General features: G+C 42.4%; 1 long non-coding RNA gene across 1 annotated transcript in view; it reads right to left on the bottom strand.

Moving 5' to 3' along the window:
* Positions 1–23,490, bottom strand: part of LOC109551235 (uncharacterized) — a 107,298-nt gene that overhangs the window by 67,347 nt on the left and 16,461 nt on the right. Inside the window, exons 4-5 of the long non-coding RNA XR_004521770.2 lie at positions 15,830–15,952; positions 6,090–6,325 (exon numbers count right to left, since the gene is read on the bottom strand). This is a non-coding gene — a long non-coding RNA (uncharacterized lncRNA). The remainder of the gene's footprint in view (positions 1–6,089; positions 6,326–15,829; positions 15,953–23,490) is intronic.

The following is a 23,490-nucleotide window of genomic DNA, read 5'->3' as shown; positions in this document are numbered from 1 at the left end:
ATCCAAGAATTAACAGTAAGAACATAGCATTGCATATACCCAAGGTATACTTTCAAGGTTAATAAATGATTCAGCATCATATTTCAGAGGTGATCATTTTGAGTGTGTAACTGGGACACAGAAAAAAGTGGAAGGGATGGCCATCAAATAAATTTTAAAGTCCCTGTCTTCTAGAACACTCTCTAAGATGTTAGGACAGGTAAATCTATAATCTCTGCATCATATGTTGGGAATTCCAGAAGACTTCAGAGAGTAGAGCTTTCAAAGGAGCGGTGATTCGAAATCTACCAGGCAAGGCTGTTAAATCTAACATCGTAAGTGCAAATCTACTTAACCAGTACTCGGCTCTTCCTTTCAATTGCTTCCTAGGGCCATGTCCTATCACTCTCAAGGCATCACTGGGAGCCAGAGAGAATGAAAAGCACTGCTCTTAAGACATATAAACTGAAAAAGAGACATCAACAGTTAAGTCATTTACCCCACGGTGACCTAGGCGTGGAGCCCAGAGAATAACCCATGTCTGCTGATTTCTTTCCAAAAGCAATGGATGCTCTAATGACTACATAGGAAATCACAACTCAGGAAACCTCTCAGTCAACAATAATCAAGTCAAGACCTAATAACCAGGTATGGACCACAGCCTTGGAGAAATTAGTTCTACCAAACTGTGTGAACATGGACTGGATCAAAGTGATGATATGGCCAGCGTTGTTCCTATCCTCAGACAGTCTTTGGAATGAAGAACGAATCAATGAATGAGTCAATCACTTCAATCAGCCAATTAATTACAGAAGTTATCTCCATAATATACACCACACCAAAGTATATTTAGTGCCGATTTTTAATTCCAAAGCTGTTCTATAACATCTCTGGAGAAGGATCAGGTCCTAAGGGACCCCATGCGGCTGCCACCAACTGCTTACAATGCCCTGGCTTTGCACATGAGTGGCTGAGTTTGAGGCAATGTTACAGTATTACCACTGTGAGCACTGTAGAAAGTAGCCCTGCATCCACTCACACAAGACCCCAGAAACAGAATCCACTTAAATGAAATACGCCTTTTTGTTTTAATATGAGCTTTGATTCATAAGTTAGAGTGAAAAAGAGCTTAAAGCCTATATTTATACTAGGATAACTCCTCTAGCCCATGAATTGAGGAAAACAAACTAGGTCAACCACTCAAAATTGCCTTCCTTAAAAAAGAAGCACAGGCAGAGGTGGGCGTCAGGCTAGAAAAGTTGTGACACTCTCTATAATGCTGTTGAAAAGTCAAGTCTCTGTGAGTAGAAGAAATATTCTAGAAGTAGAAAGTGAATTTTCATGAAAATATGCACTCCGTAGGGATTTTAACATCTTGGACTTCCCAAGCTGTGCTGGGGAAGTGAAAACGTGTGAGGAGCAAAACATTGGGGAATTTTTATTTGCAGCCATAAGTTAGGCCATATGGTTGGAGAGTGATTTCTTATACGATGGGTAGGCACTTGAAATAACATGGCTCTTCATTGCAAGAAGAAAGAAGAGACAGGTGGGCTGGATTTCTGTGTCACACTGCGCCTGCGGCAGAGGCAGCAGCAAGTCATCTCAACTCAGAAGAGTCGTAGGTGGCTGAAAAATTAATGCAAGAGTGACAGTGGGATAAAGCGATAGGGTGCAAGGGAGAAGAAAAAAAATGGAAAAGCAATGTAAGTGATTACCGGCCAATAGGCAGTACCTGGTAATAAATAAATAGGCAGGGCATGCAAGGGAGAGGGAGGAGATGAGGGGAGAGGAAGCTGGGGTCCGGAAGATCATTCAAAGACAAAGAAGGGGCATTTAGGCAAGATATAAAATACAGGTGGAGGAGGTCCTTGACTATTACAGAGGAAAATCAAGGCAGTGGAAAAAATGATAAGACGCGCAAAGGTGCAGAATGAACGCAAGATAAATTATAAAAGAGGTTGAAACAAACAAGACATTTTTAAGTACGTAAGGAACAAGGGGTCAGGGAAATGGCAAGGGAAATTTACTGCCAGAAGAGGCAAAAAAAAAAAAAAAATCAAATGAATTCTCTGCCTGAGTGTTCATAGAGAACGGGGCAGATGCCAGAAACGGGCATAAATTTCCAGAAGAAAGAAGAAGAAATAGTTAAGGAAATCAAGATCAATAGTAGAACCAGCCACCAGGAAATTGCCATGGTCCCAAGCCCCAAAAAACTCCAGGGACAGAAATGGCCTCTAGCCCAGGGCCTGAAGGGAATGGTGGAAGAGAGCTCTGGAAACTTCTCACAGGGCTTTTGCAAAACTAGAAAGGGAATGGCAAGTGCAGTCCGGCGGAGGCGACTTGATAGCAACTGGGGGTGACCCACGATCCATTCTTGGGTGACCATGTGATGAGGCCTAGAAGCAGATTGGGAGGTGACAGCCAACTCTTTCATGACTGGCATTTTCCCTTTGAAAAGCGGTTGTCAGTAAGTTCTGGTGTCAGTAATAAAATGGCTGGTATTTGGACACTCTCCGAAGCCCAGCTGTTGTCACCCCAGCTTTTAGCTATGGCACCAACAAACTGTTGACTAAGTGATCACAGTGCCTTTTGACCCTTGAGCTCCGGGAAGTCTTCTCTGACGTGCTTCCAGGGAGAAAGATCACCAGAGAAAAGCAAGAGGAAAAAGCAAGGAGTCCCCAGGGAATTCGACTACGGCTGAGGTTGTGTACTAACCTCACTTCTCATTCACATCACATTTTCTATCCCAACTCTCTTCATGTCTCGCTCTTAAATTTCTTTCTTTAATTCACTCTATTGAAAACATCTTTGCAAGCTGCTTTAAATGCTTTTTGAAAATAGCTGAGAATATAAGAAGGCTCAAAGAAAGAAGAGGAGGAAAGAGGAAAGAGACAAAATGGGGGCAGAGAGAGATGAGGGGAAATTGTGAGTTCAATTCTCAGGAGAGACGATGCAGTGAAGAAAAAAAGCATTTTTCTGAATGGGGAAGAAAAATGGGTTGGAAGCAAGAAAAAGATCTAAGAATTCAAGAAATTAGGTAACAAGGTGGGGCTGAAAGAAGACTATACTAAACTGTAAGGAATGAAGAAACGGTTTGAAGTATAGGGCTAAGTAGGAAACATTCAGGGGAAGGAAGAAAAAGAAATATGATGGGAAGATGGCCTCTGATGGTTCAGAAGGAAAATTTGGAAGCGTAAAACTGGAGAAAAAGAAGTCAATCATTAGAAGATTTACACTTGGCTTTGAAGAGAGTCCTAGGAGACAGTCACTAAGCTGGTGAGAGGGAAAATGAGGTAGGCACGAAACGAAAACAGCGAGCAAGGAGGAAGACAGAAATTAGGGATAATCCATTAGGGATAATTGCAAGAACTATATGCATCCCTGAAGGTGGGTGTCCTGTAATGAACTTTGGCCACAGCATTGAGTCTGTAAATATCAAAAGCTGCTCTCTGGGAAGACACACACACACACACACACACACACACACATTTCCATCAAAATAAACCAATTTTGGCTCGCTTTCAGAAATAAAGATGGGTAATCTAAGAAAGATGCTAGTGGGAGACACAGATTATTCTAATATTCTAGTTATTTGATTCCATAAAATTTAACATCCACAGTTATAAATTGTACACAGGCATGATTATAATTCTATATACAAATAAATGATAATGGCTTTATTTACTAACTTGATCAAAAATACTTAGCTTAGACTAAGAGCTCACCAATAAGGAAAACAGTTCATAAATCCTAAGAAGTCAATTATTTGATTTCATAAAATTTCAAGGTGAAGAATGATGGGGTCACTTAGGTCATTTCCCCATTAAAATATGCTCAGTTCCATTATATATGTCAGAATGGTATGCAGAGCTTTTATGTTGATTAAGTCAAATAATAGCCAGACAGTTATGTTTTTCCCCTCTTCTCCATGGGGTCCTGTTCTTTGCACACTGCTCAGTCAGAAATGTCTGTACCTACTGCTTTCTTTTCTAAACTTCAATGTGAAGTAAAGACCAGGAGGTTTTCACTCCTATTTTGTAATTAGGCAACTGGAGTCCACGAATAAGGAACCATGTGAAATTCGAACAAGAAAAGGGTTGCCCCATAACCTAATGAAAAAGGCATCTGTTTACTCTAGCTGATGAAAACAAATTGAGTCTGGAAACAAGGTCCCTAAGATGTCTTCCTTGCCCTCTACTCTTATCCACGCCCCAGGCCACACAAAAGAACACAGGATACTGGCTGAAGATGGGGAACCCATGGCAACATGTAGCCATAGATGCTTGTTTGCTTTTTGGACAGTGGAATTTAAAAATTTTTTATTCACAAGCCAACATTCCAAATCTCTCGGTGAAGACGACCTACACTTTGTGAAAAATCAGAACTTCTGACAACACTGTTCCCTCCGGTCAACTGTATAGGGCTGGCCACTTGAGACTGGACATGGGTCTCCAATTCATCCCAGTCCCCTCGCAGGCACACACCCATTTTGTTTGCCCATGTGGCCCCTTGTAGTTCCTTGAGTTTTTGACGTCTGAAGAAAGCATAAAGACCCCCAAACACATCACTCAGTCTTTCAAAATGAGGGTCAGCATTCTGGTCTGCTTCTCTGCGAAGGCAGAGAGCAGAAGACAGGTCAAAACTACCCAGCCATGCCTAGCGCTCCATATATATTTACAAACAACAGTAGAGCTACAGAACTAGATGACAGGGCTTAATTGGCCCCTGCCTCACTCTAAATTACAGAATAAAGTAGACTTCTGGTTTTTGACATTCCTTGACAAATGAGATTAAGAATTACATTATCTTTTTTTATAACTTAACTACTTATGTTCTTCCCGTATTTTATTGTTATTTTTCTTCATTGTAGTATCTTAAACCTGATGTTGATAATCTTGCTAATAATTATAACTGTATTATGAAATATTTACTAATGTCTTCTTTCAAATACTCAATATATATTTTATTATGACTTTACTGAGGATTAAATGGATAAACTAATTTGTTACGATGTTGGCATTTTTCAACATTTACCTTGAAAAATAACACTGGGTCTTTTGAATGTAATGACCTGAAATTTCTAGAAGTAATTTGATGATTTATTTTAATTATTATCAAGTAGAAAGATGATAAACAAGTCTGAAACTCCTTACTTTATTAGGAAGTCTCATTCTGTACCCACAGGGAAAACAACAGATGAAGCATCTGGGCCCTGACCCATGGTAACTTCACTGCCAGCAAGGCAAGCACTGGTTAGAAAAGGTCATACTTTGGAGTCTCGGGATCTATAAGCCAAAAATAGCACAAGGCACTGAGAAATGGCTAGTCTTTTAACTCACAAAGGTGAGATACTGAATTCAGTGTAACCACATGCTTCTCATATAGTACAGATTCTTTTACTCAGAATTAAACACATATTCTTATGCTAGAACGAGTTTTTATAAAAAAAAAAAAAAAGGCTGCAAACCAGAATGGGTCATAACTCCCTTACAAATACAACTTTTCTATCCTACGCTCACCACAAACACACATATCCCAAACTGGGCTGTAGATGAGACAGGCAACGTGATTTACAGGGCTTGGCGCAAAATGAAAATGCCAGACTCCATGTTAAAAAATCATTAAGAATTCAAGATGGTGAATGCAGAGCATTAACTCAAGGGAGGATCCCCTCTGAGCTCAGTGCCTTATACAACTGACCAAGTCACCTGCCCCTGAAACAAGCCCTGGTTGCAAGGAAGAAATTTTGAAAGTTTTGAAAAAAAGAGTAATTCTTGCTTTCAAAGATATAAAACCATTTAGCCTTTCCTTCTGGATCCTCGGATCCAGGCTTAGGGAAGACCGCATCCATATTTGGGAACAGAGCATGGGGCTACAAAAGAGAATCAACCAACAGTTGGTGAACCTACATGGACCCGTCATCATTGCCCGAACTCTGTTGTTTACATTAGGATTCACTCTTGTCGCTGTACATGCTATGTATCCACCGTTATAATATCATACAGAGCAGTTTCACTGCCCTAAAGAACTACTGTGCTCTACCTAGTCACTCCTCCCTGCCCCCCAACCCTTGTCAACCGCTGATCTTTTTACCATCTCCATAGTTTTACCTTTTCCAGAATATCATACAGTTGGAATCATATAGTATGTGGCCTTTCCGGATTGGCTTCTTTTACTTAGTAATACACATTTTAGGTTTCTCCATGTCTCTTCATGAGTTGATAGCTCATTTCTTTTTAGTGCTGAGTAAATTTCCATGTTTGGATATACCACAGGTTAATTATCCATTCACCCACTGAGGGACATCTTCTTTGCTTCCAAATTTTGGCAATTCTGAATGGAGCTGCTATAAACATCAAAAAAAAAAAAAAAAAAAAAGAGAGAGAGAGAGAGAGAGAGAATCAACCATCCCCCTCCCCAGGTAACTTTCCAGGTGTTGCCTCCACGCTCTCTATCCAAAGGGACACTTTCACTACCTCCCCAGAGCAGGGCAAGATTTGCTCAGGCATGAAGACTTTGGACACCCATAGTGGGCAGTGGAATAAGTAACTAAGACTAAATTTCAGTAGGACTGCCTGCATCTTTTTAACCTCAGGGCAGATTTAAGTCCTTTGAGGGAGTTTGAATTAAAAATGTCAAGTTCCTTTCTTTGAGAAGGAGGAAGTCCACTAAAAGGAGGAAGACAGGGGCAGTGAATTCCCCTTTAAAAAAAGTGTGGAATAGCTCTTCTAGAAAGGCTCTTAGCACAGCAAAGCAAAAGAAAGCAGACTCCAAAGTGTCAGCAGGGCAGGGAGGACACGTTAGCTTCGACCCTAAAGGACGTTGCCTTGGTAACAACCAAAACCATGTGAGAAATTCTAAGAATAAATCCTCGGGCATTTGGTGGGCATAATTTTGGGAAATCAGGCTTTGGCCTAAACAACTGTGGCATCAGCTGTTGGCAGGGACGTGGAAGGGTAGGTGCCACTTCCCAGTTGTGTCAAAACTGTGTGTTTCCGTAGAACATTCTAGTTATCCTTTGGGCTTACTCTGTCACTTTTTAGCTCTGAGAAAATTGTACAACAGGATTTCAGGTGCAGTCAGGTGTCTTGGTGTGGCGGTTTGGGGGTTTGGAGTTGGCAGTGGTCTGGGAATCAAGATGGCTGGACTCTGGTATCAGTGGGCTATGTGACCCTGGGGCAAGGCCCAGCACCTTCAAACACAGCTTCTCAGCTTCATCAGCCAGGAACATGAGGGAACTTCACAAGATCAGGAGGTTGGCTCCCCTTAAGGGCCCTTGGGTGAGGGGGTGAGAGGTGTAGGGTCAGGTCTGGGCTGCACCTCACCCCAGTTCCAATCAGAGCAGTTCCCTTATTTTCTGTTCATTTTATTCCCCCACTAGGGCACAGAGGTGACATGTAGGACATCCCCACCATGTCCAGTTTGGGTCCTACCAGCTCTGACGCCAGGTGCCAGGGTCCCATCACAGATGCACCTCTTCCTAACTCTGTGACCTCACGTCTGTTCTTGAACGTCTGTGTCTTGGTTCCTTTGCTTGGAAAATAAAGACAATCACACTACCTACCATTGGAGATTTTGTGAAGACTGAATGAGGTCATACGTGTGAAACCTTTAGTTCACTCCTCAGTTTCTAGTGGGAGCTCAACAAATGTTAACTATAACAATTCTGTTTGAACAAAGGATTCCACGTCCAAAGAAAGGCTGAAAAAAACTGAACCTGATATCTTTAAAAGTCTCTCTAGGACTAAAGTTCTATGATTTTCCTACCATTTTGCCTCTCATTGCCTTTATCCTTTCACTCCCTTCCTACCAAAACCCTCAGGATGAACCGAAGTCAAACAGGAATCTTCCCCTTGGCCGTGGGTGGTGGTGATGGTGGGGTGAGCAGGAGAGGTGGGCAAGTCCACCAGTTTTCAAGTGTTCCTGGAAATGCTGTTGGAAAGCCCGGGATCATGGAATTTCCCCTGGCCTGTTTTAATGAACCCTCCCTCCTATGAGAGGAATTGTGATGGCCTCTGTCTCTGTACGGGCAAGGCCTAAATCTCTAATTACCTCTGCAGACAATAATACTAACACCAATGGCAAAACCATCACAAAGAAAAAATCTAGGACAAGGCAGAAGCAATGGCTAAGGCCTTGCGGAATCCATATAATTTATGTCCACTTCATGGCGCCAATTCACAAATGACCTCTCAGCTGGCAGTCACCTTCCCGGGCTTTTGTCTTCCACTTGCTTAGTGAGAAAACAGCCATAGATGACAGGAGTCCAGGATAAATCTGTCAACGCGACTTACAGGACAAAATCTCCCGAGAAAGGCTTGAGGAATCCAGAAAATAAATCTTTGTGTCCCAAACAGTAGCAAGGTTACCCAAGTTTATAACGTCTCCTTTTAACCCCTCAGGTATGGGCCTTATTGACCATAATTATCACCAACCTCAGATGACACCCAGCAGTAACACAAGGACTGCCCCACACAGGCCTGCTTTCCAGGCAATGGCCTCAAACATGCAGGTTTTAGACAAGGGGTTACGGCTATCTTCTACCTGACAGGTAAGTTGGATGCTTCAAATCTTTCAGGACGGGACTGGACATTGAAAATGGAAGTCAGGCATTTAGCACAAGCTGGAAAAGGATTTCAAGAGACTTAGAAGATAAGAGGGCAGCAGGGTGTCGGGCTACAAGATCATAGCAGTTCCCTAGCTGTCACCCAAGCATGCAGACTTGACCAGATACCCCCCCAGTGATTCTAAAAGAGGTTTGAGGACACCCAGAAAGGTTCAACCCAGTCTCTTAGAATCCCCTTCAACTTCTTCCTGTGGACATCAAGGATGCTTCCAACAATACCCAAGCTTCAAGAACAGTGAAAGTCAGCAGGAAGACAAGAGCCCCTCAAAAGGCTACAGCAGTTAGACAAGCACAGGAAAGGGTGGAAGAGTGTAGGATATTTAAGATTTCTCACTGCCTAGGAAATAAAGTCCCAACTCCTACGCCTGACACTCAAGGCTCTACCCAACGCAGCCAGTTTTCTCTTGCCAACTGTGCCATCACGGCTACCCAGATGCAGCTCCAAAGTTACAGTTGCAGACACCAAGAGGACCTCAGAGTCAGTCCAAGGGGCCACAGATTCTGATACACTAAGGTTGTCTTACCCATATCTGTCCATATATGTATATATATATATATGAAACTGCTAGAGTTTGTATGAAACCCATATAGTAATGGTTCATTTAGAAATATTACTGAACTTTTGCTTGCCTTTAGTACTGAATGAGCAATTACTTTCCTAGAAGCTTTTTTTTTTTAACATAAAAAAGTCCGCCTTGAGAAGTCGGGTCCTGTGGTCTGCACAGACCCATTTCTTCAGCTAGGCCGTCTCTTCCCTGACATCTTTCTTTCTCCCAGTGCTGTCTGATAAAAATTGAATGCAAGCCACACATGGAATTTTTAACTTTCTAGTAGCCACTTTTTAAAACACGAAACAGGAAAATTGATTTTCATAATATAATTTAATATATCCAAAATGTTATCATTTCAACATGTGATTAGTATTTTCAAAATTATTAAGGAGATATTTTACTTTTTTCATGTTTTTTAATTGAGGCATAGTTCATTTACAATGTTGCGTTAGTTTCAAGTGGACAGCAAAGTAATTCAGTTATACATATACATATATATATTCTTTTTCAGACTCTTTTCCATTATAGGTTATTACAAGATATTGAATATAGTTCCCTGTGCTATACAGTAGGTCCTTGTTGTTTACCTTTGTTTCATATTAAGACTTAATCTCGTATGTCTTAATCTCGTATGTATCTTATAGTGACAGGATATCTCAGTTTGAGCTAGCCATATTTTTTTTCCAATGTATTTATTTTATTGATAATATACCTAGGTACTACAGTTATAAAATACTGTGCATATTATACAGGATACATTTGTAATAGAAATTTTTAAATGGATAATCTATGATAAAACATTTTAAAATTGTATCTTTTTATTATTAAAGGGACATCATGACGTCCTCAAAAAATACACGCACACTTCTAAGAAGATGTGGCAATCTGCACTGATATGAGCTGCAAGGTAATTATTCCAGGAATACTGTGATATGAGCTAGCCATGTTTTAAGCGCTTTGTAAGCACATATGGCTAGTGGCTACCATATGGATATGAAATTCTATGCAGTTATACTTCAAGGTCTTGGTTTTTGCTGCTCCCATACCTTCCTACCGTCCACACTCTCCCTTCTACCCTCTCCCTTCCATACCTCTCTGCCTGTCTGCAACACAGCCATCCGTAATACGTAGCGTATGAACCATTGTATCCTGAGGTCTCCAAGCCGATGGGGTTTTCCCAATCCTCATTTATTCTAGCATTCAAGGTCTATGCCACACACTTACCCCAACAATTCTATCCAACCTGGTCTCATAAATCAACTGCTTCCTAAGTGTGGGTCATGTCTCCCCAAGAAGTTTGAAGCCTATTTGTGGATAGTAAATGTGCCTTTTATCTTTTATCTTCTCCACAGCACTAAGCAGAATGTGGGACACACAGTCCCAATTGGCTCAACTGAATCAATTTCATTTTCTTAGACACTCTGCTCTATGTTACAGGAGAAGTAAGGTTTTTCTTTGCCAATGAAGAAAATATGGCAACAAAAAAACCCCAAAGAGATGTGATACTCTTCCTTCAGGAGCCAATTTTCTCACTTTTGGATGGATGCACTTTGTCATCAAGAATATCGTAAGGGGACTTCCCTGGTGGCGCAGTGGTTAAGAATCCGCCGGCCAATGCAGGGGACACGGGTTCGATTCCTTGTCCGGGAAGAGCCCACATGCTGTGGAGCAACTAAGCCCGTGCGCCACAACTACTGAGCCTGCGCTCTAGAGCCCTCAAGCCACAGCTACTGAAGCCCGTGTGCCTAGAGCCCGTGCTCCGCAACAAGAGAAGCCACCGCAGTGAGAAGCCGGCGCACCGCAGCAAAGACCCAACGCAGCTATAAAGAAAAAAAGGGAAAAAAAAAAAAGAGTATCTTGAGACTTCCCCTGGCTTTCTTTTACACTACCTTGGGCCTCTCATCAGCATTCTCTGACTCCAAATATGTATCACCAGTCTACTTTCAAAATACTTTCCAATGTGTGTTTCCATATGCCTTGTACTGCTTCTCCATTTTAGCCCCATTGAAATAGAGAAGACAGGGGCCACTTTGAGAAAAATGAGCAAATGACAAGAAAAAAAAAAAACTCTTTCCCCTTGGAGGTCTGAAGAAGAAAGGGCATGGGGATGGAGAAGTAGGCAGTTATATGTGCCTGTGTCATAGACTTTGAATGCACAGCCATGGAGACCTTGCAGGAGTTAGGGTCTGTGGTGGATGGCCTGGTCCAGGAACCCTTTGAGGACTTGACAGAGACTCACAGTGAACTACAGAAGCGGAAAGAATCAGGACCATGAGCTATGAAACATACCACAAATTCATCAGCTGCAGAATGCCCGGAGGAAGCAGCCAGCTAAACTAGATCTCAGCAGACACCAGTCAGCACTCACCCAAGGAGAATCATGGGGCAACCCCTTCTTCCTGAACCTATGAAGATCTTTCTCCTTTACTCTGACGTTTTAAGAGAGGATGAGGTGTAGGGAGGAATCTGAATAATAACTCAAAGAGATCGTTTACCCTAGTGGGCTAAGTTTTGAACCAGCCTACAAATTTGGAAACTATACTTTTTCTGCACATCTCAGCGTAGGCTGAGTCATTCTGTGACCCGGATATGGACGAAGTCATAGAATAGATGAACCTAAGATAACAAAGTATGGAGAGCAGATGATGTGGCTGTGTAGGAGGTGAATGACTTTCAGACAATGTTCACATTCTCTAAAGACTTTGTGGTCACAACATTTACTTTAATGAAACAGCACTGGCCTTGAGCAAAATTCATTTTGGACATCACATTCAAAATAGCGTTCATTGAGGACTCGTGCTAATAAAACATGCTTCCAAGGCACCTACAGAAATCTGCTCTCAAGAAGGTTCTAGTGTTTGTCATGCAAACCTTAGTGTAAATTAAATTAATGTGGTACCTCTCCATCATTTGTGGTTTGTTTGTGGCGGTGGTGACTGTTTACATTTCTAAGTCATTCTCGACTATAAAAGCAAACCTTTGATTTCTGCTAGAGCAACTTGCAAGCAATAGTAAACACCTAAGGAGCTTTTCCTACCAGGTCTTCTTGCCTGAAATTAATTCAACAGATCCTAATGGTACTGATTCTGTTCTAGATCCAGAATTAAATGCTGGAAAGACATAGATGCCTTTCTGACATCTCTACTTGGAAGCCCCACAAGCATCTCAAATTGAATACATCCTAAGTAGAATCCACCCACCCAAACCAGAGACTAGCAGAGCTGGGTACCCAATGTGCTCAAATTGGAAACCCTGGCGTAATCTAACTCCTCCCTTTTACCGACACCACCCCACAGAAGAACAGAAGAGTGCACACACACTGACACACATATCCACATGTGTCCTGTGAAATTAATTTAACAAGGAGGCTATTAGACTCAGGTGGTTAATAATAATAATGCAGGTGCCGCCTATGCAGAATCTAAGCCTGTAAATACCTCAAGGTTACGAAATCAAAACCTAAGGATAACCGATCACAAACAACGAAGTAGGCTTTAAGCTGTAGTCAGTCAATCATTTTCTTGTTTTGCATCCACCTTTTCTCTATAAAAGTCTCTCCCCAGCTCCTGTCAGTGAAGCGCTGCTGTTCACTTCCAGTTTGGTACTGCCTGATTCAAATCAAATTTTGCTCAAATAAACTCCTAAAAAAATGTAATATGCTTCAGTTTATCTTTTGGTAGTACACACACACACACACATACACACACACACGCGTGCGTGTCCAAGGAACCATTCCTTTTGGTCCTGTCTCCAAATCAGATCTTGTGTCTGTAGGAGAGTAAAAATAATTTTCCCTCCACCCTTCTGAGTTCTTGGCTGAGATGCCCAGTAATAAAAGTTTAACAAGATGCAAAGCAATAGAAGTTCGTTAACATGTATACATCACGGATACATGGAAGATACCCAGGAACAATGAATAAACTCCCCAAGATAGTCCAAGCCACCAGCTTAAATATCATCTTGAGCTCAAGACAGACAAAAGAAAGATGTTGTGGCAGAGGGGAAGCCAATTACATGAGAGGCGACCAGGAAAACACAGTAAACAAGGGTGTGGTTGTTATGCAGATTTAAGTGGGATGTGGCCTTCCCCAGGGATGTGTTTCTAGTGCTTTAAAGTCATTCTCTTCTTGGGACAGAGAGGGAGATGGCCTTATAAATGGAGATTTCCTTTATAAGCGGAGATTTTCCTTACAGAAGGGTAACATCTACTCTGTTTCCCGAGCTTCTCCTGTGACTGCTGGCTCTCAAAAACAATCAGCTCAAAATAATTTGTACGTCAAGAGGCATATTTGGGGTGGCATATTCTGCTCCCCTTCAGATCTGTGCTCTCCTCTCTGTGCCATCTCTCAACCGGACCGCTCAGATAGACTCTCGATGGCTTCTTGGACATCTGCTGCTTCCATGCTAGCTTCCTTCAGTGCATGCCCATCTCAGCACTCAAATGGGCAGTCAGATCATCTCACTTTCCTGCTTAAACCCTTACTGGTTTCCCAGGTCACCTGGAATACTATCCCAACTCCATCCCTGTCCTCCAAAGCCCTGCATCACCTACCCTGCTTACCTCCCCAGGGACTCTACTCTTTCCACCTCCCCAGCCCTCACCTCTATTGTCTTTCTTCACTTCCCTCATGTTCCAGTCATGATGGTTTCAGGAGGTTCTCAGAACAGACCACATCCTTTCTACTTCCAGTCTTTTCCCTTGCTATCCCTTCTGCTTCAAAGGCGCTCCCCCTGTTGCATGACTGGGTCCTTCCCTTCCCACAGGTCTCAGGTTAAATATCATCTCCTCACAAACATCTTCCCTGACCTGCCTAGCTAAGTTTTAAACCATCACTAGCATTCTGTTTATTAAAAGCAAAATCACAGGTTGTAAAGAGTGGATTGAGTTACTGCTGGCATAACATCATAGTTAAGAGCCTGGACTCTGCAGGATCCTCTGCAGGATCTCTCTGGATTCAAATTCTGGCTCTGCCACTTCCAAGCTGTGTGGCCTTGGAAAAGTTACTTAACCTCTCTGTGCTTCCATTCCCTTACCTCTAAAATGTAAAAAATGATAGTACCTGCCTCACAGAGTTGTTAGAGGATCAATGGGTCAATATACATGAAGTACTTCAGAGAATGATGGTCTGTAAGATGCATACTATGTCTATTTTTTCAAGAAATTTAAAAAATAAAATATGATGATGGCAAGAATCCTGTCTTTCTTTAAGACCTGTTAGCCCAGGGCTTAGCCTCATGCCGAGCACAAAGTAGACATTCAATGAATCCTCGTTAAATACATAAATAAATAAAAGAATGACGAGATGACATGATTTCTATCCCCGAAGCATTTGCAGGAGAGCCCAAGAGGTTGCAAACTTGAACGTGCAAACAAATCACCTGAGCATCTTGTTAAAATGTAGACTCTGACGCAGTAGGTCTGGGGGAAGCCTGAGAGTCTGTCTGCATCTCTAAAGCGCCAAGTGGTGCAGATCACAAACCACACTTTGAACATCAAGGTTCTAGCTGACTGTCGGCTGATGTAGGTCTAGAAACTGGCTTCCAGAAACGCCTTCCTACTGCGATCCGTGTATACCTACCTTAGAGTCACTTCCTCATAAGCCCATCCCAGAGTTAGCACCTTCTGGAAGTACTGATGGAGTCTCAGTGGACACGGCTCGTGATCTCACTCAGGTGTGGGGTCAATGATCATCTTACCTTTACTTCTGATCACCTGGGAAGGTCTGGAAAAGGTCTCCTTATATATTTCCCCTTTATCATCCACAGGCCATCGATATATTTCATCTGAAAAGACTCTTTTCTCTTTAAGGCTCTCTTTGGGGTCTTACAAGGTGTCGTAAATATGTTCCCTTTACACCAGCATTTTCTGTAATTTATTCCAGATACTGGTCTGGTGTTATTTAACTCTTAAATGCTTTCAGATTTCAAATATGCTTTATATCAGAACATACAAACTATGTATGGTGGCACTGGCATTTCAAGAACAAGAAGGTTAAAATTTCAAAAGCAACACCCTGATTTCTCGGACACGATGATGGTGTGATTTTTTTTTCCGGGGCAGGGAGGTATGGGGCTAGAATTTCTCAGAACTGCTCAACGGTTGCTTCTCAAGGACTGCTTGAGTTTTAAATATTGCCATTGCCTCTACTGTAGTGTGCGCTCCAGAAAGGCAGTCTTGCCGTTTTCCCAACTCCCAACTGAAATAATCCCGGAGGCACTTTTGAAAGTAAGCCTGATCTTCAGGCGACAAGACATTTCACAGAACCATGGCTGAAGACTGCAACCTCGTCGTATATCTTCTTTAAACAATCACAGCCTGCAATGCCTAATTATCTGCTTCCAAAAGCATTTGGTTAGACGCACGACACATCTCAGTAATGGAAATGGACTTGAGTCTCCTAGAGCCAGTTCATAAAAGCAATGGAGTCGTTTTAATACTGTCGATTCCCTCTCGGCAGTGCAGTCGAGTAATGTAGCAGAACTGTCTGATGGCCAAGGTAATAATCAGAAGAGATATAACAGACAGACCCATCTACTGGCTGATATCATAGAATTAGCTCATTTATTCAGCGGGAAGAGTTTGGCTTGAGGGGCCCCTGGTACTGGTTTCGCGTGCCGCTCTCCCCTCCACAGCAACGGTTGGGCTATGCAGGGTCAACGTCCGAATCCTTACCTGCTTCCTGGAACCATGACTCCTTCTGTCATTCCAGCGAAATCTCGTCCTCTTGCCCACATGTACTCACAGCCTTTATTACTGAGCACCAATTATTTTCATATTTGAGGATGCTAACTCTAGCTAAAAAAGAAAAAAAAGAAGCTGTTAGAATTTCCTTCCTTAGAGATTCTTCAGAACTGACAACCAAGAGTCCAGCTCAGCTAAGCAAGATAATGAGTTTTCCATTGTCAAGTCCTAAAGTCCTACCATGCCACCCTGCACTTTTGGAAGTTAGAAAACTCTGACGTACTGAAGCATCTCTCACTCACTGACCTCTCACGGTCCTTGTTTTATCCCAAACAAACTTCCCTCCGAAACACGATGATTCATCATTGTTCTTACGGCTACTGGTTAATATCCATGTTAATTATTCATAATTCCCTGTCAATATTCATGCCCCCAGGGAACCCGCTTCTCCTTGCTTCTATTCCTCTCCCTTAATCTAGAATTGAAAGAGATCAGCTACAACAGGAGGACTATACTGAAGTTTAATGTTTGTCCTGCCCCAGATTGTTAGGCATTAAAGGATAAATAGTGGTACCCTCCCCCTGTGCTCCTGAGTCTCGGGCAGGCTTTAACAACTACACAGGAAGAATCACGATGTCCATACTTCTCTAAAGCAAGCCATCAGATCACCCCCCAAGAGGGGAGTTTTAGGTGATTTTTTTCCTCAACAAACATTTTAAAATGGAGGTCACTGATTTTACAAGGAGAATGAGGACACAGCACACTCATCAGAGAGCCCCAGTTACAGCCCCAGCTCAGCATTTGCAAAGTATATTAGATACTGGTTGACAAAGATCCCAAGCTTAAAGCCTGTGCTTTTTGCAAAAGAATGAGCAAATATTCAGACTCAGTATTTGCTATCAATATTGCTTGGAAGTAAGAGGGAGACATCCTTGTTCAGAAGGTACTGGGCTCAGAGAAGGTTCTAGACAAGGTGTCAGGTCATTAATGCTCAACTTCTTATAGCATCACTAGATAGCAGTGCATGGGACAGTCCCTAAAATAAAGAATTACCCTACCCAAAATGTCAGTAGGTTGAGGAATCCTATCCTCTGGGATTATGGGAAGGAAAGAAAAGGATATTCTCACTCCATTCTCCACCTGGGACCTGGGTCCAAGTGGGACTGGGTGTAGCAACAAAGCCCCGCCTTGGGATTAGAAGATGGGCACTCACCCTGGCCTCTTTGCAATGGTGTGACTTCTGACAAATCAAAATTCCCAAGTCCTAATATCAAGTATTCTGTCTCTGTTGTCAAATATATCCTAGGCTGGGACTCACAGACACGTTTACCATAACTCAAGCAATACCATAATGCATCTTCCATGTTTGTGAGTGAAAGAGGTGCTATTAATAACTATACTGGGTCAATAGGCACAAATCTGGATTGTCCTGGGCAAACTAGGACATCTGGCCATCCCACCAATAAGAAGAGAGCAGCAGAAACTAGCAAAGGGAAACAACTTTCTCTTGTGTTTATCTGGTATTCTGTCCATTTCAGGAGACTTGCACATTCACTAGCTTGTCTGATTATTACATCCACTCCTTTACACAGAAAGTACGAGGATTATTTTTACTCTAATTGAAGGGCAAACAAACTGAAAAACAGACTGGGAAGCTGGGTGCCCACGTGTCCCTGGTCTCCGGATTTCTAGCCCAGTGTCCTACCTTCCGCAGAAGGGTCTGCCCTCCCCCAGCAGCGTGGCGATCTAAAGCAAGGAGTCAGGACGCCATGGTGGCAGATTTGTGGTCCATGCCTATTTCCTTAACGGCTTAACAAGCCTGTTATATGCATTAAGTATTGGCCGCATAAGAGAGCCTGTGACACCATCTTAATACTAACCAGGAGAGAAGCTGGTTAGCATTAAGCACCAAGAGAGCCCTGAGCCAGGACAGACAGCCATATTTTCTTCATTAATGCTCAACTTCCTATAGCATCACTAGATAGCAAACCACATCCATCTTTACGAGCAGTTTAGGGAGAATAAAGGAAGAAAGACACGCATGGGTAATAGAGAACATCCTCACGCAGAAAACTGACAAATCGGGTCACCTGATTTAGATCTGCTTTTCTTTCTTTTTTTCTCTGTATTTCATTTTATTTTATTTCATTTTTGCCATGTGGACAATACATTTTTATTTTATTTATTTTTTTAATGTGACTGTTCTTTTTTTTCTTTTTTCCTGATCTCACTTTATACTTGTTGCAAAGTCTGATCTCTTCGACTCTGATCTAGAGCCATAGATGAGATTTTCCCCCTGCAGTTCAAAGTAACCTAAACGGATTATTCTCTTGATACGCCCTCCTGGTACAGAAGTCTCAGTGCTGGACCATATTCTCACTGCAGTGGCCACATAAAATGGTCTCACTCCTTTGTTTTAATATAGGGTTACCAGATAAAATACAGGATGGTCAGTTACATTTGAATTTCAGATACATAACAAATAATATTTTAGTATAAGTATGTCCCAAATATTGCAGGGGACAATGTTTTGAAGTATGGTAATTTTCTCCTAATATAAAGGTGCACTGACTTCCTCCACAAAACTACTGTCCTCTGGCCTGGCATCATTTGAAATACACTATAGTGCAGATGACCACAGACCCACTTAAAATTAGAGACCCTGAATTATGCAGAGCCATTAAAAAGAGGTTTTTCGAAAATATGGAGACCAAAGCTGGTGGTCTTCGGTGTGACATGGGGAATTTCTACTTTCCACTTGAAGTTATTAACCAAGTAATCATTAGCACTCTCAGGCTGACCTGAGGCTCAGGATTTCACCTAAGAGAAAAAAATGAGCTGAATGAAGAGACACCATTTGCTGATTAATGACCAAAGGCACCTCCCAGGGCTGGCCAGAGAGTTTGGAAAAAAAATCTAGAAATAAAAAGAGAACAGTCCTGGTTCTGGCTTGGGTGGGAAAAAAAAGAAAAATATCTATCAACAGAGAAATCGTTGGTGATGTATTTGGGTGGGGAGTTAATGTCCGTGGCAAAGGGCAAGCTTCAGGGGAGAGCCCCGTCTCCGCTTGTAGGTGAAGGATGCAGTGAATAGAGCGGTGGGAGAGGTACCCGGGATGCTTTTTAAATTCTGGGTTACAGGGTTTGCAGGCAAACTGAAGTCTTTTGAAGTTTCCCCTCCTATACCTTGAGCAAATAACTATCTCTCATGTCTAAGGAGAAATATGTATTTGTAAAAGCCTGTAAATGGCTCATCTGGCTTTTCATACTTTTAAGAACACAAACAATATTTTAAATGTTTTAGTAGAATTGAATAAAAACCAGATGGGGCCTTTTTTTTTTTTAAAAGGTCTGAGCTTTTTACATAGATAACATGTAGCAGTCACCACACCCCTGCAGTGGAGGAGTAGCATGATTTCCAAACAGGGAAAGGGGAGGGCTGACAAATGAGACAAAATTCCATCCTCCTTGTAATTAAATCACCCACAACTCTAACAACGGACTCTTGATCCAGCTCCGTTGTAGAACAACACGGGACCCGTGCTTCACTGATTTTCAAGGAAGTCCCTCCCCTGGCAGCCCCGGCCTCTCCAGGGTGGAGGGGCAGCCGATGGCCAGCCCTGGCCCCACACCACACTGCACTCCTAGAGGTCTCCCACCTGCCACCACCAGGCCCAGGCCAGCTGAGGTGGTAGGACAGCCTGCTGCGGGTCCAGGGATGTGCTCCTTGCTCACCTGTGTACGTTGGAAACCATCTCTGGCCACAGTCTTTGCTAACTGAAAGCAACTCGGAATTTAATCAGCCACTTACCTGATCCTGTTTGGAATCAAACTAGCTCCTCTTCTGTCAAATACAACCTGAATTAAAATCAACCCTACCACATGAAACATGACACTTAAACAGAAACGAATCACCGCCCACTCTCTCTCTCCTGCCTGGTTGAAGAACCCAGCTTCTTCAACACCGGTGGACAGCTGTCCCAAAGCAGCACTTCACTACCATTATTTTATGCCTCAGCCCCTTCCATCGTTCTGCCAGGGAAGGTTTGCCAGCCTGTATGTATGACGGACACTCACATCATGGCAAGGCCCTCATCACCACCTGTGATTAAAGCTGAGAAGCCCCAACGGTACGTCTTTTAACGATGCTCTCAGAATTGTGGTATCTGATCTTGGTTGTATGACATGTCAAAAGCGCTTTAATCTGCCCTGGGTTAAGGGCTCACACATCTATGCTGGTGTCTTTCCAGACAAACAGTTGGTGATTTTTCACTCCCTGCTCCAAATATTCATTCTTCTTTCTATTTGCCTCATAACACAGAAATGAAAGAAGCAAAGAGAGTGTGTCCTCTGGAATCAGTTGTAACTATTGCTATTACACAGGTCATTTGGCCCAAATTGAGGCATCCTGCCTCGTTTCTCTATGGCTTGACTTTAAGGCAACAGAAAATGGAAAGAGGAGCTCACAAGAAAACAAAGTGCTCTAGAGACACTTCCCCGGAGAGGTCACCAGTACACCCTCGCTACGTCAGGGCCAATTTTTAGCCTATTGTTAACAGGACCAGAGACAGAAACCTCCAATGCCACTTGCTTATTCAAAATGTCCTCCTGTTTTTAGTGTGGGGATGCTTCTCACAGCAGGAGTTGGGGACCAGAAGGTTAAGTGGCAGTTCTCGGCTGCATACCTGCTTGTGTTTTTTAAATAAAATGCATTCAATTGCAGGACTGGCGGTCAGCACACATCCCAATGTTCTATTTAGCAAAGGGAGACGGTATCACCAAGTTCTCCTCTCATCTGATTCCCACAAGCCATGTCACCCCGGGCAGAACAACGAAATCTTCTGACCCTCAATTTCCCCATCTGTCCAATGAGGAGGTTAAACTCCCATGATCTGATTGTTAAACGTCAAGTTCTGATTCACGGGGGCTCCTGGCCCACAATATTCCCTAAAGAACACAGAGTATGCCTCAAGAGTATGTCTCAAGCATGTTCTTTTTTTTCTCAAAGACAGATATTTTTTAAACTATTAACCCCAGTCTATTTGCACTTCAGTTAGGTCCTATGGACATATCATAGTACAGGAATTACTCCAACAAGGAAGAGTGAAATCACCAAGCTAACGATAGTGGCTCAACTAATTAGACTGGACACCTGAGCTCCACAGATAGAAACGTTTGTTGGTATCGTGTGTGTATTCCCCAAGTTCATCTAATAATTCAGACAGAAGGGGGAAAGTGTGAATAATCTGAAATGATATCACTAAGAGTCTGCACTCTCGAGTTGGACTCATGAGAAGCGGTGATAGCAGAAATGGGGGTAACACAAGTGAGAGAATTTGGATGTAAGTACTGCAGGAATTCAGTCTGGGGGAACAGACATAGAAACGTAGGATGACATTAATTCACTTAAAGCCCTCTACTTCCTCTAGATATACAATGTCCAGTAGGGACCTAAGTATTCTGAGAAAAAAGAGCAAGGATAATTAAAATCCAAAGCACTATTTTTGCTTTTGCTCTGTTTGAAGTTCTTTTCCACAAGTTGCCCCCGAATCTTAAATTGCATAGACTTATTTTCTGATACTGTGATTTCAAAAGGTGACTTACACAGTCTGAAAATTAGCAGATCTTTTAGAATAAACTGGCTTTCCAGATAAAATGCAAAATAACTATTGTCGTCAAATTATTTGTGCGGACTAGAGTTTAGTCTCTGAAATTACAATAGGGTAATTGTACCTAGAAGTTGGGGAAGAAGAAATTATTTAAATGAGTGAATACCTTAAGCTAACGTTATCAAATTTTACAGTATGCAGTGGACTGAATGTTGGTGTCCCCCAAGAATTCATATGCTGGAATTGTGAGGGTATTTGGAGATGGGGCCTTTAAGAGGTATTTAGGTCATGAGAGTGGAGCCTTCATGAATGGGATTAGCGCCCTTATAAAGAAGAGGCCAGGCAGCTTGCTAACTCTCTTTCCACCACGTGAGGATACAACAGATACAATGAGAAGTGGGCAGTCGGTAATCTGGAAGAGACCCTCACCAGAACCCAACCACACTGGCACCCTGATCTCAGATTCCCAGCCTCCAAATCTGAGAAATAAACCTCTGTTGTTTATAAGCCACCCAATCTATGGTATTCTGTGATAGCAGCCTGCACTAAGATAGGGTGTATTTGAGTCTCTTGGCGATCTTTTCAAAATGCAGCTTCTGATTCAGCAGGTCAGGGATAGGCCAGAGGAGGCTGATGTCACTGCTTGTACCCAGAGGAGGCTCATTTCTAATGAGCTCCCAGAGGAGGCTGATGTCACTGCTTGTACCCAGACCACACTTTAAGTGACCCTAAGTGACCAATGTTCGAAGAATTTCACTGCAGCCATCTACACTCAGATTATTCTAAGGACAATTTGATATTTGAGGATTTGGAAGGGACTCAACTGAATGCTGGGCTTCAGTTTCATCAATAATTATTACAAGAAAACACTGCTATTCTTTCAGCTTTCTTGTTTGGAATCAGGTCCTTAAAGTCTATAGTTGATGGAGATGAGTAAAAGGCAAGGCACATACGTGAAGAAGAGTTTTTATTTCCCCTACCCTTCTTCTTTCCCTCTAGCTTAACTGCACACATAAATTATGACTTGAGGAATCTGGCAGCATCGGACTGGGGGCAGCAATGAAACATCAGGCTGCTGTCCTGAGAAATGTGTCTTAGGACCCCTCCCATCAGCCCCTGTGAGAAAAGAACTGAGACAGTCCTATTGGTGAGGACCACAGCCAAGTCCCACCTGTGTACTCAGCTTTTTTTTTTTTTTTAATGTTGAGCCTTCTTTTAATTAATTTATTTTTATTTTTGGCTGTGTTGGGTCTTCGTTTCTGTGTGAGGGCTTTCTCTAGTTGTGGCAAGCGGGGGCCACTCTTCATCGCGGTGCGCAGGCCTCTCACTGCCGCAGCCTCTCTTGTTGCGGAGCACAGGCTCCAGAGGCACAGGCTCAGTAGTTGTGGCTCACGGGCCTAGTTGCTCCGCGGCATGTGGGATCCTCCCAGACCAGGGCTTGAACCCGTGTCCCCTGCATTAGCAGGCAGATTCTCAACCACTGCGCCACCAGGGAAGCCCTGTGCATTCAGTTTTTAAAGTCATTGTCTGATTGAAGAAAGAAAGGGACCTTGGTTCGTAGGTGACCTGAAGATAAGTGAGATAATATAACTCTTATATTTAGAGACCATTTAATACCACCTTGGTTAATTTCAGGTGTACAGCAAAGCAATTCATTTATATATATATATTTATATCTGTTCTTTTTCAGACTCTTTTCCATTATATGTTATTATAAGATATTGAATATAGTTCCCTGTGCTATACAGTAGGTTTTTGTTGGTTATCTGTTTTATATATAGTAGTGTGTACCTATTAATCCCAAACTTAATTTATCCCTCCCCCACCCCTTTCCTCTTTGGTAACCATAAATTTGTTTTCTTTGTCTGTGAGTCTGTTTCTGTTTTGTAAATAAGTTCATTTGTATCATTTTTTTGATTCCACATATAGGTGATGTCATATGATATTTGTCATCCTCTGTCTGACTTACTTCACTTAGTATGATAATCTTTTAGGTCCATCCATGTTTCAGCAAAAATTTTTGAGTACCTACTATGTTCCAGGT

Source organism: Tursiops truncatus, chromosome 14 (assembly GCF_011762595.2).
Source record: "Tursiops truncatus isolate mTurTru1 chromosome 14, mTurTru1.mat.Y, whole genome shotgun sequence".
NCBI lineage: Eukaryota > Metazoa > Chordata > Mammalia > Artiodactyla > Delphinidae > Tursiops > Tursiops truncatus.
The sequence above is the reverse complement of the archived record's forward strand: the minus strand, read 5'-3'. Positions and strand labels throughout refer to the sequence as shown.